The sequence below is a fragment of the Mobula hypostoma genome, chromosome 10, assembly GCF_963921235.1.
Source record: "Mobula hypostoma chromosome 10, sMobHyp1.1, whole genome shotgun sequence".
In the NCBI taxonomy this organism is placed as follows: Eukaryota; Metazoa; Chordata; class Chondrichthyes; order Myliobatiformes; family Myliobatidae; genus Mobula; species Mobula hypostoma.
The window spans coordinates 133,566,771-133,579,351 of record NC_086106.1 but is presented as its reverse complement, the minus strand read 5'-3'; positions in this window follow the sequence as shown (position 1 = coordinate 133,579,351).

Sequence of the window (12,581 nt, the reverse complement as noted above, 5' to 3'; positions counted from 1 at the left end):
TCATCCCAATCCTTCTCATTTTCAGTACAGAATGTCTTAATCAAGGTTTTGAGGGTAGAATAGAATCTCTCTAAGGCCCCTTGGGATTCTGGATGATATGCAGACGACGTAATCTGTTTGGCTCCCAGTTTGTAAACTACCTGCTGGAATAATCCTGACATAAAATTACTCCCTTGATCAGACTGAATTTCTTTAGGCAACCCAAATAAAGTAAAACACTTTACGAGAGCCTTCGACACAGTTTTGGCTTTTATATTTCTGAGAGGTATTGCCTCTGGAAATCTAGATGTCATGGTCCGGTCCGTGAAGTCTGCATTCCAGTTCACGGTCCGGTCCATGGACTCAGGACTCCGGGTCTTCCAGCTGACCCTTGTTTGACTAAATCAAAGGCACCTGATTCCCATCTTTGGGCTTGCAATATAAGTAGCCTTGGGATTGAGTGTGAGTTGCTGGTTTGTCTTGTCAGTCCCCCTTGGAGCAACCTGCTGATGAAACTATTTGTGATCTCTAGGCCTGGTTGGAGGACCACCGCTTCATGGAGCCTTGTTGCCACTTGTTGGAGTAGTCTTTGTGGGATGGATTTGGCTGTTTCCTGGGCCAGCTGAGAGGCTGTCAGCCACTCTGAGCTAGGTAGGGATCCGGCTGTTTCTGTAGCCAGCTGAGGTTGCTGGCTGAACTGAGACTTGAAGCTACCCTGGAGCAGAGATGGAACTGTCTGTCGTTCTTTGGTGTTTGTCTCTTCTTGTCCTTGCCTCTGTAGGGTAAGTCAGGCTGTCTTGCCATTGCCCTGCAGGGGGTCATGTCTTGCCTTTGCCTCTGTTGGGTAAGTCTGGCCATCCTGCTGTTACCCAACTGGTGGACCTGTCCCACCTTGGTGTGGAGATGAAGTTGAGTCCCAGCTTGTCATAGGATAAGTCCTGGCTCTATGTCTATGTTCTGTCCTGTCTCATGTTAGTGTCGTGTTAAAGATGAGTCCTGGCTTGTCGAAGGATAAGTCCTGGCTCTATGTAGATGTTCAGTTCCCAGTCTGTCTCTCGGCTCCAGCCTCTGAGTTATCAGCCTCCGCATTTCAAGACGAGGATCCTGCAGCCAAGCTCCAAGAACCCAAGCCTTGATGATCCTGCAGCCAAGCTCAAGACCCAAGACCTCAGGCCTCAAGAATCCCAAGCCAAGTTCAAGACCTAAGACCCCAAGCCTTGACGACCCCAAGCCAAGCTCAAGACCCAAGACCCCAAGCCAAGCTCAAGACTTGAAGCCTCAAGCCATGTCATGTCCTTGCCTGGTTCTGGGGTCCAAGCCCGAGGCAAGACCCAGGTTCTGGGTCCTTGTCCAGTGTCGGGCTCGGAGTCCAAGCCTTGTCTCCTAGTCCATGGTTCCTAGACCTGGTCCCACTTTCCCTAGCCCAAGTCTGCATTCTTGTCCCTGCTCCTTGCCTGAATCCTGTCATGTTCCTACTCTAGTCAAGTCCTGTTCCTTGTACTTCAGTGTCTGTGTCTTGCATTTGGGTCCGTTCCCAGCACCCCCATTGTGACACTACTATGTTGTACACATGATAGTTAGCAAATACTGATGACCAGCTTTAGTCTTTGGCAATGGGCTAACAGAATCCACAATAACTTTAGAAAAGGATTCAGCAAATGCAGGAATAGGCTGCAGTGGGGCCACTGGGGTGACCTGATTAGGTTTACCCACAACCTAACAAGTGTGACAAGTCCTGCAAAATGTTGCAACATCTTTCCTCACACTAGGCTAGAAGAATTGTTTTAAATCTTTGTTCACAGTTTTATTCACACCTAGATGGCCACCCAAAGGTTTACTATGGGCTAAAGTTAAAATCTCATTCCTATAGGCTTTAGGGACTACAACCTGGTGAACAATTGCCCACTCCTCACTTGCAGGGAACATCAGGTGGTCTCCACTTCCTCATTAACACTCCATCCTTGAAATAAAACCCTACTGGCACTTTATCAATCTCCTCACCTGAGAGAGCTTTTTCTCTTAAAGCTTCAATCTCAGGGTCTCTGCTCTGTTCTGCTATAAACTCCTTTCTAGACAGAGATAAATCTTTATTATCAGATTTAATACCTGGATCCTGGTGAAACAATGAAGGCGGTAAAGTCCCTGACAAGTCATCAAAATCTGACTCCCTATTTGGGCTATCATGAGTAGCCGAATCATGCTGCACAGGGCCATCTGTATTGGCAATTTTCTTGGCCCTAGCTCGAGTTACTGCACACGAGGGATAAATATTGGAGTAAAATAGAGGGCTATAGGTAAGCTAGTAATTTCTAAGGTAGGGACATGTTCGACACATCTCTGTGGGCCGAAAGACCTGTATTGTGCTGTAGGTTTTCTATGTTTCTGTGTCTATCTTGGAATCATCATTGATTGGTTTAGTTGTCGGCTGCACTGCAGGAACAATTTTACCACCTGCTAGGTCATTCCCTAACAACAAAGAAATACCTTCCACCAGTAAACTGGGTTGTAGTCCTATTTTAACAAGTCCTGAAACTAACTCTGACTTCAAAATTACCTTGTTCAGAGGTACAGGAACGACGTCGCACCCAATGCCGCGTATAAGATTTACCTCACCAATGGTAGTCCCATCACCAAACTTTAGAACACTGTCTAACATAAGTGACTGAGAAGCCGCAGTATCTCGAAGAATTTTCACCGGTACCAGGGTTGACCCTTCTTTTACTGACACAAATCCATCTGATGTAAAATGAAGGAATTCTTTCCTAACCTGACCAGATGTCTAACTTTTGACAGAACTTCATCAGAATCTGCAGACCCCGTGGGTTCTGAGGTGTTTCAACATCTTGAACACAGGCATCTGGAACTGCCTCCTTTTCCTTCTTCTTTTTCAGAAGGAAACCGTCAGCCACAACATGACCAGGTTTCCTACAATAGTGACAAGTAGGACCAGAGGGCTTCCCCTTTAATTGTTTCCGTTCATCCTTACCTTTATCTCTAGACACAGATTTGATTTCTGGTTTACCCTTACTATCCATGCTACTCTTTTGGAAGGTCTTACTCGGGGTACATTCAAACTTGTGGGTTAAGGCAAACTCATCTGCTAATTTAGTAGGCTCTTGCAAAGTGGCAGCATCCTTTTCATCTAAATATGCCTTTATATCATTATGGATGCACCTTTTAAATTCTTTGATTAAAACCAACTCTTTCAAGTTGTCAAAATCACCATCCACATTTTAAAATGTGCACCAGCAGCAAAACACACAGATTTCTCATAAGCAAATTCCACATGAGTCTGGTTCACAGATTTCTTCAAATTCCTAAACCTTTGTCTATAGGCTTCTGGAACCAGTTCATAGGCTTTAAGTACAGCCCATTTCACAATCTCATACTTAGCTGCATCTTCAATTGATAGGGCAGAATAAGCCTGTTGAGCCTTACCCTCAAATACACTCTGTAACAAGAGAGGCCAGCTTTCTTCCAGCCAATTTAGGCTCTGAGCAACTTTCTCAAAATGCTGAAAGTATTTATCAACCTCAGTTTCATCAAATGGAGGGACCAATTTAACTTCCCGACTGGCAACAAACTTATCACCAGAGTAAAACGCTAGACCCCTTTGCTGCAACTTCTCTACCTTCTCAAACTCAAACCTCCTTTGTCTTTCTGCTTCCTCAGCCTCAAGCCCTTTTTGTCGTAACTCAAACTCAAGCTGTTGCAGTCTTTGCCTATCCTCAGCCTCCATCTTTAATTTTTCCAACTTGTACTAGAGCTCAAGATCACTGGGTTTACTTTCAGGAAACAATTCTAACACCCCCTCTTCAAACTTCCTCAAAGAAATATAGAGCTCAGCTATTATCCTCTGAATCTGTACCTTTTTCATATCCCGTTTTACTGCAGTAAGTCCCAGCTCCTTAGCAATGGCCAACAAGTCATCCTTTCTGGCATCCCCTAATGCCTTCAGGTCTGGTGATGCTAGAAATGCCCCCAATATCGATTGCTGCTGGTTTTCCCACACAAGTCAATCAAAAGTGTAGTAGCCAATGAGATCGATAATCAGTCAAAAAGCTCCAAATTTGTTCATTTCGCGGACGAGCCCCCAATTTATTACAACTTTGTAATGTACCAGCAGCAAGAGATGACAAACTGAGTTGAGTTATAATATTAAAACCACTGTATTTGTTTACATCTACTCAGAAATATAGAAAATGAGATAATCTACTTTCTTAAACAGAAGTTAACAGTGTTATGCGTCTATAGCTCCCTCAGAGTCTAACTTAGAACCTGTTCTTAACAAATCTTACTGAAGCACAGTCTTAAAGTGGCAGTTCAGAGAGTCCCAGTAATTCATGAAATAGGTGAGAGGAGAGACTTGTGGATTCGCAGTGCAGCGACGAGGCAATCACGACGAGTTCCAAAGATTCCATGGCTAGCGAACGAAGAAACAGTTACCGAAGATCCCAGCCGAGGAATACTGTTCCGAAATCCATAAAGAGTGACTTCACAAAGTGACTGTCACGAAATCCACACCCATGGATCATACGGAGGACAGACACGTCTCTACAATGCACAGCTGATTAACCCAATCCTTTGGGTTTGGGTAAGCATTAGACCTTACCGTTCTCGATCGTGAGCTGTTCCCGGATAGCTCGAAGTGCAGTCTTCACTCTCTTTCTCTTTCCTTCGACTCCTACTCAGCACTTATGTCCACATTTCTTTTATACTGTCGGCATACATCATAAGGTAATGCCCACAGAAACAAAACTGTGGACTCCCAGTGAAACGAAACTGGGGACATGCAACACTGGCAAGCTGCAAATGTCACTCCACCCTTTACGAAGACAAATTATAGGCCAGTTAGCCTAACCTCAGTGGTTGGGATAGTGTTGGAGTCCATTATTAGCATTGAGGTTTCAGGATACTTGGAGACTAATGATAAAATAAGTCAAAGTCAGCATAGTTTCTCTAGAAGGAAATCCTGCCTGACAAATCTTTTAGAGCTCTTTGAGAAAGTAACAAGCAGGGTGGACAAAGGAGAGGCAGTGGATGTCATTTATTAGATTTTCAGAAGGCATTTGATAAGCTGCCTCACCTGCCGAAAGGTTTCAGCTTGAAACATCGACTGTACTTTTTCCATAGATGCTCTTAACAATTTGATTGAGTTTTTTGACAAGGTGATGAAAGGGGTTAATGAGGGTAGGGAGTGGATGTTGTCTACATAGTTTTAATAAGGCATTTGACAAAGTCCCTCATGGGAGACTAATCCAGAAGATTAACATGCGTGGGATCCACGGCCAATTGGCTGTTTGGGTTCAGAACCGGTTTGAGCATGGAAGATGGGGTAGTAGTTGAAGGGACTTCTTCGAGCTTTAGGTCTGTAATTAGCCGAGTACGACAGGAAGCTGTGCTGGGACCTCTGCTGTTTGTAATGTATATAAATGACTTGGATGAAAATGTAGATGGATGGGTTAGTAGTTTGCAAATGATACCAAGATTGGTGGAGTTGTAGATAGTGTAGAAGACTGGCAAAGAATACAGCACGATATTCAGATATGAGCACAGAAATGGCAGCTGGAGTTTAACCTAATAAATATGAGGTATTGTACATTGGTGGGGCAAATGCAGGGAGACAGTACACTGTTAAGGGCAAGATCCTTTACAGTGCTGCTGAGCAGAGAGATCTTGGGATCCAAGTTCAGAGCTCCTTGAAAGTGGCTACACAGGTTGATAAGGTGGTTAAGAAGGCTTATGGAATGCTTGATTTTATTAGTCAAGACATTGAGTCAGGAGGTTCTTTTGTAACTTTATAAAACTCTTGTTAAGCCACATCTGAAGTATTGCTTACAGTTCTGGTCGCACCACTATAGGAAGGATGTCGCGGTTTTGGAGACAGTGCAGAAGAGGTTTACCAGGATGCTGCCTGGTTTAGAGGGCGTGTGCTATCATGGAAGGCTGGGTAAACTAGGGTTGTTTTCTCTGGAACAGCAGAGGCAGAAATGTTTTACTCAGAGTGGCAGATGTCTGGAATGCACTGTCCCATATGGCAATAGAGGCAACTACATTAGAAGCTTTTAAGAGACATTTGGATGGATACATGGATGTAAAGAAGATGGAAGGATATGGACATTTTGAAGGTAGGAGGAATTAGCATTTGAGCATTTTTGATTTGTTTTTTAGCTGGTTCCTATGCTGTACTGTTCTACGTTCTAGAGGTGAGGAGGAATTTCTTTAGTCAGAGGGTAGTGAATCTGTGGAATTCATTGCCGTTCACCATTCATGGCTGTGGAGGCTAAGTCATTGAGGATATTTAAAGTGGAGGTTGATAAGTTCTGGATTGGTCAGGGTGTCAAAAGTTATGGGGGAGAAGGCAGGAGAATAGGATTGAGAGGGATAATAAATCAGTCACTATTGCATGGCAGAGCAGAGTTGATGGGCCGAATGGCCTAATTCTGCTCCCATGTCTATGGACATATGGAGTCCTAAATCAGTTATGGGCAAGCTATTGGAGAGGATGTTTAAAGATTTCTGTACCTGAGGCAAAAGAAGCATAAACTAATCTGGGATAGTCAGCATGGCTTTGTGGAGAGAAGGTCCTATGAAGTCTGACTGAGGAAGTAACAAACTGAAGAAGGTAGACCATTGGATGTGGTGTATATGGATTTTAGTAAAGCATCTGATTAGGATCCCAACAGTATGCTCTTTCAGAAATTCAGGTGGCATGGGATCCTTGGCTATGCGGATTCAGAATTGGCTTGATGTAAGAGAGAGAGGTTGTTAGGAAATAGAGAATATTCTGCCTGGAGGCCAGTGACCATTGGTGTTCCGCAGGGACCCCTGCTATTTGTGATTTTTATAAATGATTTGGATGAGTAAGTGGTAGGGTGGGTTAGTAGAGTAGATAGGCTGAATGGCCTGTTTCTGTGCTGTAGTGCTCTATGACATTTTGACATTAGTCAGTTTACAGATGATACAAAGGTTGTTGATGGTGAGGACAGTGCAGAAAGTTGTTGTAGGGTACAACAGGACATTCATAGGATGCAGAGCTGGGCTGGGAAGTGGCAGATGCAGTTCAAATTGGAGAAGTGTGAAGTGACGCATTTTGGAAGTTTGAACTTGAAGGGAGAGCACAGGGTTAATCAAGTCCTGACGAAGGGTCTCGGCCTGAAACGTCGACTGTACCTCTTCCTACAGATGCTGCCTGGCCTGCTGTGTTCACCAGCAACTTTGATGTGTGTTGCTTGAATTTCCAGCATCTGCAGAATTCCTGTTGTTTGCACAGGGTTAATGGCAGGATTCTTAGCTCTTCCTTTCGGATGCCAGAACAACTCCTCTTTATAGTGGCAGGGACACAGCCTCGGTTTTGGGTAACCCTCATGTAGCCTTCAGTGCGCATTTTAGATCAGGGGTTCCCAACCTGGGGCACAGACTACTTGCTTCATGGGATTGGTCCATGGCATAAAAATGGTTGGGAACTCGTGGCTTAGGTGGAACTTTACTGAAGTTTCTAAATGTCCAGACATGTTTATCATCATTCAAGACTTAACACACCACACTCCATGCTCCATCCTCCAATCATCTACCAATTTTCACCTGACCACTGCTGTGGTATACTATACATTGAATGGAATAAGGATGTATTTGAAATTATTAATTTGGAGCTGTATACAGACATGTCCCAACTGTGACCCTAATCAGAAGCCTTGGATGAACAATGAAATGCGGAACCTGTTGAGAGCCAGGTCAGAGGCATTCCAGTCTCGAGACCATGAATGCTACAAGAGGTGCAGGTATGATCTCCTGAAAGCCATCTCTCTGGCAAAATGGAGATTCTGGACTGGACTGGAATCAGTGAGGGATGCTCGACAGCTGTAGCAAGGCTTGAATGAGATAACCTCCTACAAAGTTAAATCTGGCGACATAGGGGACAGAAGAGCGTTGCTTCCAGAAGAGCTCATTTCCTCCTTTGACCACCAGAACAGGGAGGAACCACTTCCTGACAATCCTTTGGTCTCAGTATCTGAAGATGACGTGTGGCTACCTTCGAGAGAGTGAATCCAGTCCAGACGGAGTACTGAAGACCTGTGTTGACCAGCCGGCTGCTGTGTTCACGGATATCATCAACCTGCTGTGTCCACCTGCTTCAAGCAGACTTCAGTCTTACCGGTGCCCAAGGAGAGCGTGGAAACGGCCTAAATGCCCAGTGGCACTTACAATCCGCAGTGATGAAGTGTTTTGAGAGGCTGGTATTGAAGCATATTTGCTCCTGTCTGAATGGTGACTAGGAAATGATAAAGTAGTGGTGGTTGGTGTGGAGGGATAGGTTTGAGGGTGGATCAGCCTTATTACTTGGGAAAGTAACTGTTTTTGAATCTGATGGTCCTGGTGAGGATGTTCTGTAGCATCCTCCCTAATGGGAGTGGGACAAACAGTCTGTGAGCAGGGTGGGTGGGATCCTTTTTACGGTTCCATTGATCTTTGGATACTGGGGGTTGTTGAAAGGGGTTTAAGAGTGGTTGTTGAAAGGGGTGCCTGCACTGACTGCACATCGTGGAGACTGTTGGGCACATTTCTCATGGTGGTGTTGAAATCTTTCCCTGGTCACAATCTTCTATATGTGTTCTCATATCTCAAAGCATAGGTACAGTTCTAGTCAAATCCTCCAGATAAGGTTATGATTCCAGGAAATTTCAGTTGACTGGGAAAGCCTTAGTGTTAAAAGCTCAGAGGGGAAGAGTTTTTGAGATGTGTCTAGAAGAGTCATCAAATGTACTGCAAGAAGAGTGTTTGATGACTCTGCCCTGTACTCGCTGGAATTTAGAAGAATGAGGAGGGATCACATTGAAACCAATTGAATATTGAAAGGCCTAGACAGAGTGGATGTGGGGAGGATGTTTCCTACAGTGGTGGGGGTGTGGTTTAGGACCAGAGGGCACAGCCTCAGTATAGAGGGATGTCCATTTAGAACAGAGATGAGGATGAATTTCTTTACTCATAGGATGATGAATGTGTGGAATTCATTGCTACAGACGGCTGTGGAGGCAAAGACATTGAGCATATTTAAAGCAGAGGTTGACAGGCTCTTGGTTAGTCAGGGCATTAAAGATTACAGAGAGGCAGGAAAATGGGGTTGAGAAGGGTACTAAATGAGCTTTGAAAGAATAGTGGAGCAGACTTGATGACTGTGACCTAATTTTTCTCTTCTGTCTTACGTACTTGCAGAGAGCTTCCTGAGGCAGTCGGGAGGTAGACCAATGAGGGCAGCAACTTGCTGGAGCTTTTCTTGGAGAATTGGGGTGGTCAAGTACAACGAGGAGCTTTTTGGAGATGGTGTGTATATATGAAAGTGGTGAAAGGAACAGGTCAGTGATGCACCAGTTATAATGATCTTAACTAGATCATTAGACCAATTTCATTAACATAAGGGAGGACATGACAAAGGTAGGCTAGGAGCCTCTGGTTGCAGGCAACCCCTCATCTGCACAGTGAGAAGTACTCAATAGAGGAATGTCAGGTGTTCCTTATTCCCTGTTGTCTGTACACTCTGTGTGCTACAGTGCAGGAAACCTGGAGGGCATAACTTTAAGTCAATCAACCTATCCTGATAAGACCTGTTCTCTCTATTCCAAACAACAGGAATTCTGCAGATGCTGGAAATTCAAGCAACACACATCAAAGTTACTGGTGAACGCAGCAGGCCAGGCAGCATCTCTAGGAAGAGGTACAGTCGACGTTTCAGGCCGAGACCCTTCGTCAGGACTAACTGAAGGAAGAGTGAGTAAGGGATTTGAAAGTTGGAGGGGGAGATCCAAAATGATAGGAGAAGACAGGAGGGGGAGGGATAGATCCAAGAGCTGGACAGGTGATTGGCAAAAGGGGATACGAGAGGATCATGGAACAGGAGGTCCGGGAAGAAAGACGAGGGGTGGGGGTCCCAGAGGATGGGCAAGAGGTATATTCAGAGGGACAGAGGGAGAAAAAGGAGAGTGAGAGAAAGAATGTGTGCATAAAAATAAGTAACAGATGGGGTACGAGGGGGAGGTGGGGCATTAGCGGAAGTTAGAGAAGTCGATGTTCATGCCATCAGGTTGGAGGCTACCCAGACGGAATATAAGGTGTTGTTCCTCCAACCTGAGTGTGGCTTCATCTTTACAGTAGAGGAGGCCGTGGATAGACATGTCAGAATGGGAATGGGATGTGGAATTAAAATGTGTGGCCACTGGGAGATCCTGCTTTCTCTGGCGGACAGAGCGTAGATGTTCAGCAAAACGGTCTCCCAGTCTGCGTCGGGTCTCGCCAATATATAAAAGGCCACATCGGGAGCACCGGATGCAATATATCACACCCAGTCGACTCACAGGTGAAGTGTTGCCTCACCTGGAAGGACTGTTTGGGGCCCTGAATGATGGTAAGGGAGGAAGTGTAAGGGCATGTGTAGCACTTGTTCCGCTTATCCGTGTAACACATGCCCTTACACTTCCTCCCTTACCACCATTCAGGGCCCCAAACAGTCCTTCCAGGTGAGGCAACACTTCACCTGTGGGTCGACTGGGGTGATATACTGCGTCCGGTGCTCCCGATGTGGCCTTTTATATATTGGCGAGACCCGACGCAGACTGGGAGACCGCTTTGCTGAACATCTACGCTCTGTCCGCCAGAGAAAGCAGGATCTCCCAGTGGCCACACATTTTAATTCCACATCCCATTCCCATTCTGACATGTCTATCCACGGCCTCCTCTACTGTAAAGATGAAGCCACACTCAGGTTGGAGGAACAACACCTTATATTCCGTCCGGGTAGCCTCCAACCTGATGGCATGAACATCGACTTCTCTAACTTCCGCTAAGGCCCCACCTCCCCCTCGTACCCCATCTGTTACTCATTTTTATGCACACATTCTTTCTCTCACTCTCCTTTTTCTCCCTCTGTCCCTCTGAATATACCTCTTGCCCATCCTCTGGGTCCCCCCCACCCCTCGTCTTTCTTCCCGGACCTCCTGTCCCATGATCCTCTCGTATCCCCTTTTGCCAATCAACTTTCCAGCTCTTGGCTCCATCCCTCCCCCTCCTGTCTTCTCCTATCATTTTGGATCTCCCCCTCCCCCTCCAACTTTCAAATCCCTTACTCACTCTTCCTTCAGTTAGTCCTGACGAAGGGTCTCGGCCTAAAACGTCGACTGCACCTCTTCCTACAGATGCTGCCTGGCCTGCTGCGTTCACCAGCAACTTTGATGTGTGTTTCTCTCTATGCCAGGCAGCATTCTGGTGAATCTCTTTGGGTTTGTTAGTTGGGGCTCATTGACACACATGGTCAAACGTACCATAAGTGACATCATACATAAATATACTCACTTCATTCTTGCCGAATAAAAAGAAAAACTAAGATTATATATATATTACTGTGCATATTAAATGAAATAATTAGTTTAAGACGAATTCAGTTGGGCCTGCAGTATTGGGTAAAACTAAATGGATTCAATCACAGCTGTCCATCAAAGTGTCTTTTGCAGGGGAAGTCGGAGCGCCAAAGTAAAATTAAAAGATACCCATTTTTAGAATTGTTTAATAACTGAGCTGTGAAATTGAAACTGACTGAGGAAGACATAGTTGACCAAATTTGTCCCTTTTTGGCTCTTTCCAGAACCAGAAGTAGACCTATTCCTCCTTTTTCAGCTTCAAGGAAGCAGTGCAATTTCATCAGCTTTGATCACAAATGAATATTTAAATAATAAATTGGGGATCTTATCTGAAGATTTTTACTGATGGCTCAGTGGACCCAGAGAGCAGTGGGGCAGGATTTGGGTTGTATGTGTCTCAACTTGGAATTAAGATTGGTAACCGGGTTTCAGATGGTGTTTCTGTCTTTGCAACAGAATTATTAGCAATCCTCTGGGCCTTATGGTGGATAGAAGACTCTCGACCATGTAGGGTTATCATCTGTTCGGATTCTGCTGCTGCCTTAGAGTCTATAAAAGGGAGTAAATCAAAAGCTCATCCTGACATAGCTATTGATATTCTATTAGTGTTGTTTAGAGTAGGGAAGATGGATTGTGCAGTTAGATTTTCATGGATACCTGAGCATGCTGGGGTGGAGGGAAATGAAATTCTGGATGGCATTGCAAAATCTTCCTTACAGAACAGGCAAGTAGAAATTAGAGTTCCCCTAGGCAGAGCAGAATTGAGAAGTAGGATTAAAAAAGGTATAGAGAAGAAGTGGCAGGAGGATTGGAAAGATGAATTAGGGAGCAGGCATTATTTTTCTAGTCACCCACCAGTTAAAAAGGTCTCAGACTGTTACCTTTTAAGTTGTAGAGATATGGTGAAACTTGCATCCTACTGGATTATGTGACCGTGGTAGTCCAGAGACAGTCCCATATGTTTTGCTGAGCTGTAATTGATACAAAATTGAAAGAAGCATGATGTTCAAGAGACTATCTGGCTTAAATTTATTTTGGTTTTCTATTCAATCTTTGTTTGGCCATCAAGAGAATCAACATCTGATTGAAGAGTCTATTATTCAGTTTATACGTGAGACTAGGTTGTATTCGAGAATTTGAGTTCCTTGAAGTTCTATAATTAATGATACATCCTGCGGAGGGCTGAAATACGCC